Source organism: Ochlerotatus camptorhynchus, unplaced genomic scaffold (assembly GCF_037179485.1).
Source record: "Ochlerotatus camptorhynchus isolate MF236.1 unplaced genomic scaffold, CSIRO-AGI_Acam_v1.1 ptg001344l, whole genome shotgun sequence".
NCBI classification, from domain to species: Eukaryota; Metazoa; Arthropoda; class Insecta; order Diptera; family Culicidae; genus Ochlerotatus; species Ochlerotatus camptorhynchus.
In genome coordinates this window covers 20,161-25,893 of record NW_027041648.1, presented here as the reverse complement: position 1 = coordinate 25,893, position 5,733 = coordinate 20,161, and the positions used below count along the sequence as shown (strand labels likewise).

General features: G+C 40.3%; 1 pseudogene; it reads left to right on the top strand.

Moving 5' to 3' along the window:
- The first annotated feature begins 266 nt into the window (after positions 1-266).
- Positions 267-1,472, top strand: LOC135716723 (uncharacterized; annotated as a pseudogene).
- The last annotated feature ends 4,261 nt before the right edge of the window (positions 1,473-5,733 follow it).

Below are 5,733 nucleotides of genomic sequence, written 5' to 3'. Positions count from 1 at the left end.
GCTTCTGCTTTCATAGGCTTGTTTATTCAAAGTAGATAGCTACCACTCAGAGCACATGCTAAAATCATACGGAAAACTTGATAGGTAAGGTGCTCGTTCGTAGGTACAATGCATGGTGGTATATTTAAGGATGAACTTAGAAGTGAAATAATCAGTAAGGAAACAAAAGCTCTGTTAATCCAAAGATATTCTGCATAGCCAGTGTTTTATAAACGATGAATTTTAAGTGTTCTTGTTGTTGTTTGTGGGTTTCAAATGCTTTAAAGATGAATCTTACCCAAGCTCTTCAAGTTCATGCGGTGAAGAAAAAAGTGAAATTAGATGGCAGAAATTGCTACCTCAAACTGTATAAACCCGCACCCGAAGAGTCCACCGCTGGACCATCCGGAGTTCCTGCTGTCAACAGCCAAGGTGAATATTGTATTTAAAAAATGTATTTACATTGATATCCATGAGTCAAACGAGCATGACGTCACATTATAGCATTCTGAAAACTTTGTAACGTCAGGCTCGAATGTAGTGTAGTGTTTACAGTAATGTCAAATATGTTTTTTTAACTTCATTTTCAGAGTCACTAGAAGCACCCAGTTTACAATCGATCAGAAGTACTGAGAGTGTGCCTACTACAAACGATGATGAAATCATTCAGCAACTCAAGAAAAAGTTTCTAGAAACTCATGATAATAATGAGAAGTATCGCATTCTCACGACTTTACCTAGAAGCTGGTCAGCACATAAAATAACGAAGGAATTCGGTGTTTCTCAATATATGGCGGATCGGACCAAAACACTACAGGATGACAAGGGGTTGATGACGACACCAGGAAGAAAGCTGAGCAGGGCGTCTTTAGCAGAAGAAACTTTATCACTCGTGCGTGATTTCTATACCAGTGACGAAATAAGCCGAGCCTGTCCAGGAAAACGCGACTATGTTATTACAAAAAATGTTGATGGTAAGGTTTATATACAACGAAAATTAGTATTGTGTAATTTGCAAGAAGTTTATGGCGTTTTCAAGGATCAATATCCCGCAACTAAAATAGGGTTTTCAATGTTTGCAAGTAACCGCTCTAAACATTGCATTCTGGCAGGAACGAGTGGCACACATACTGTTTGTGTGTGTGTTTACCACCAAAATGTTTAATTAATTTTTAAAACTCTTCAAGATAGAAAGTCACTTCCAGCTGATGTGAAATCATACCATGAATTGTTTTTCAAAGTTATTTGCACCAACCCCACAGAACAGTGTTGGTTAAAAATGTGTGAACATTGCCCAGGTATACAAAATTTGACTTCAGAAATGGTTACTATCCTGACCGATGGAAATGTGGAATCCTTAAAATTTAAACAATCGCGTCAAGCTGACCGTTGTATCATGGATTTAGTGGAGTTGGAAACTCAAGAGTTTATAGACATGTTTTTCGAAAAGTTACCCGATTTATCACCACATAATTTCATAGCTGAACAACAAGGTAAATACTTGAAATATGTCAAAAGTAACTTGAAAGTAACGGAATGTTTAATAATATGTGATTTTTCTGAAAACTTTTCATTTGTTGTACAAGACGCTGATTTCATTGGGCAAACGCACAGCGCACTATACATCCATTTGCAATTTATTATAGAGATGATCATACCAAAGATTTAATATTTACTAGTTTCACTGCAATCGCGGAGTTTACCAAGCACAACCATGTTTCAGTTCGATTATTCGTAGTTAATTATATAAAGTTCATCAAGAGTAAGATACCCAGCCTTAAGAAAATTCACTTTTTCTCAGATGGATCAGGCAGTCAGTACAAAAATAAGATGACAGCTTTTAATTTGTGCCATTTGAAAAAGGATTTTGGTATAGATGCGGAGTGGAACTTTTTCGCCACATGCCACGGTAAAGGTCCATGTGATGCTTTGGGAGGAGTCTTGAAACGAAATGCTGCTAAAGCAAGTTTGCAGGGGCATCTCATTACAACTGCTAAAGAGCTTTATTTTTATTTTTTTTATTTTTCCTTTTGGTTTGTTTTTTCCGTCGATCTTGTTTTCCGTGCTGAGCACCAATGCTACCGACGTGCCAGGAAGGCAGCTCCCACACCTGAACCCTACCTATCGACCCATCAACTCATGAACCCGGGACCAACGGCTTTACTTCCCATCCGAAGGAAGGCGTGATCAGAGATGTTATGCCTCAGAACATCCCGGCGTTGCCGACTGGGATTGAACCCAGGCCTGCTGGGGTGAGAGGTAATCACGCTTACCACTACACCACCGGTGCCGTTTCTAAACAGCTTTATACATGGGCAATTTCTAAAATCGATTCAAAAATACACTATGGCTTTTTTCAGACGCAGATCATAAAGCGATGGAAAGAAAACTTAAAACTCGTTATAATCGTGTCAAACAAATTTCCGGAACACAGTCATAGGGTAGAGCGCTACTTCGTCGTAATCGCCCATTTCCGTTCTATCGATCAGAGAAGATCAATAATATCAATGATTTCACTATGCACAAATCAATAATAGGTTTGTTCCGATGCGTTACTTCATTAGCTATAACATAAATCCTAATATTTACGCTCATTGTTCTCAAAACAAAAGAAGCGCTCCTAGCGAATCCCCTTTTTCTACGTTTATCCGTAGGACGAAGAAAATCTAATGGCGTTTCAATGCGTTTGGACGGAATTGAAACTCGTAGGACGAATTTAGAATCAAGAAGCAGTATTAGATTTTATACAATATCTCAACAATTTGTGACTCTTTATCAAATTCAACGGTACGTATGGAATGGTGAATAAATTTAGAAGCCATATTTGACAGAATTATTCCATTTTTTGTTCAGACTCGTTCAAAAAAGAGAGGTAAAATGTGGGTTGTGCTTAGTATGACGGAAATTAGATCAAAAACCCTATCAGTTTTAGGCCAGAAAATGAAAATTATATTATTGTGAAACGATTCTCGTTCTCAGAAGAAGAACATTCTGTGGAACTTTGAAAGTATCCCTAAGGATGTTTTATGTCTACAAATAAAAAAAATAAAAAAATTAATGAATTTTATTTCAAAACCAGTCATGTGCATAGTTGGAAACCATAAGATTGTCTTATCAAAGCATTGATTCTAGTCCAAATATGGACTAGATATGGAGTTCCAAACAGTCCGTGAAAGATGTACTACCCAAATTTAATATAAATATATTCTATTTGAATTCCTATGCTGTGAATCACTGTAGTAATTATTATTTACACATAACGCAAAAGCAATCAATAAATTTGATTCAAGTTTCTATGAATGTCATGGTAGTCTAGGATCAGAAATTGAAATAAGTAAGTAATGTAACCATGTTACATTCGATATGTATCAATGGAGACGCAGGGTAATCTAGTCGTATTGGAGTAATTAGCGAGGTTTCTAAACATGATAATTTCAAAAAATCGTTTGTCTCTTGCTGCTCAGTGTACTTCGATAAATTTGCTGACGATGAACATGATGATTGTTACTTCTCCTCGAAGAAGACTAATGCTGCTGGTAGTTGATGTTGATTAAAGGTTTTGATTTGATTGATCCTTGTGTATGAAATTCGAATAGTTTGTGGAATGCTGCGTTCTTAACTTATATAAATGGGGTCGTCCATTAATTATGTCACACATTAGGGGGGAGGGGGGGTTTTGAAAACTGTGATGAACCATACAAAAAAATTAAGGTCCATACAAAAAATGTGACAACCCCCCCCCCCCCCTGGGGGGTTGAAAATGGGCCAAATTTGCGAGACATAATTAATGGACCATTCCTATCGTATGCGTGATAATGTTTGCACCATTGAGCAATGTCGAAATTAAAAAAATTCTCAAAAATTTCGTTTTTGAGTATTTTTATTTATTCAAAGGGGGATGTTTCTCAGAGTCTTAAGCTATGTTAATCATCGATCGAGTTTCCACTTGCTGCAATTACGGCCTGCACACGCTTCCGGAATGCACGGCAGGTTCTAATAATGTAGTCTGCATCCATTTTTCTCCAGGTACGGGTCAATGTTTGTCTGAGACTTGCTGTACTCCGATGGCGTTTAGAACATACCTTGGCCTTCATGACGCGCCATATTGAGTAATCTAGCGGATTAAGATCGGGGCTGGATGGCGGCCACATATCCTTCGTCGAGAACGGAAGATGTTCCTGCAACCACTTCTGAGTGCGGTTCGAGGTGTGGCACGGAGCCCCATCTTGTTGAAATACAACATTTGGCTTCGGACCGTACTGTTCTTTGATCCACGGAAGAACATACTTACTTAAAATCCCGATGTAGACCTCCGTGTTGACCTTGTCTCCTTATGGAATGAACACCGGGTCCATTTTTTTGGCCATCAGAGGCCACCAATCCAAACACCATAACGCTAGCAGGATGCTTGCTCAGATACACGTTCTTGTGCTCGTCGGCCACGTCATTTACCAGAAGAGAACTAATATACCAGTCGGTTCTGGAATTTGATACGGGATCGACGGTAAACATGCTCTCGTCGGTGAACAGGATTACCGGATTTTTTTCGCTTAAGGATGTTCAAGATTTTCTTGCATCGTTTGACTCGTAGCTCCCGGATGCGGTTGGTAATCATGTGAGTTTTTTTTACGTGCCCTGGACTTCACCCCGCAATCTTCCTTTACGGTCTTCCATGCCGTAAAGTCACTGATCTCGTGTTTCTTTGCTATTTTCCTTATTAAACGCACTGGATTCACCCGAATCTTCCTTTTGATAGCAGCGATAACCCTCGGAACCCGAGCTGACCTCGGACGACCTGTGGCTACCTTCGTGGATAGTTGTCCTTTCTTTTCTCGGTCTAAAACCCTTTTTACGGTCCACCGGGACACTCCCACGACAATTGAAATGTCTTTTTGCGACATTTGCGCGTGGGAAAAATCACGAATACGCTGCCACTTAGTCATGGTGCAACTGTCAAACTAAGTAAACACAGGTCTATTATGTTGCTTTAGGAATGGTAGAAGCCGCTTTTCCAGGCACTCCTGGATGTAGATCTCTTGATTGATGGTTCCCGTAGTAATGAAAATGCCGCTTTTTAGACCACACGTGCATATGGCCTGCCAAACTAGATATTTTTTCCGGGAACTTCGATAGTTTGATGGTTTTGAAAATATCAGCCACCTTCCCTTTTCCTGATGCGGTATAAAACTCCTGTCCCGGAAGCTGCTTGAAATCCGCCTTCACATAAGTTTCGTCGTCCATGACGACACAGTCGAACTTTGTGAGCAAATTCGTATACAGCTTTCGGGACCACTGCTTTGCTGACGTGTTTTGTTTGTAATCTCGGTTCACCACCTTCACCTTCTTAAACGTCGACAACCCGCCTCGTTTCTTGGCCCGCTGCACAGTAGTATGGGAGACATTGAGCTTGCCAGTGACACACAGTGGTGCCAAGGGTATCAAAACACGCGATTTTTTATTTACGCTGAAATGGTTGATTAAAGGTACTAGGTAACGGCGCCGGTGGTGTAGTGGTAAGCGTGATTACCTCTCACCCCAGCAGGCCTGATCACGCCTTCCTTCGGATGGGAAGTAAAGCCGTTGGTCCCCGGTTCATGAGTTGATGGGTCGATAGGTAGGGTCCAGGTGTGGGAGCTGCCTTCCTGGCACGTCGGTAGCATTGGTGCTCAGCACGGAAAACAAGATCGACGGAAAAAACAAACCAAAGGAAAAAAAAAAAGGTACTAGGTGTCTTCTGAGAAGTTTCTCGGGTTT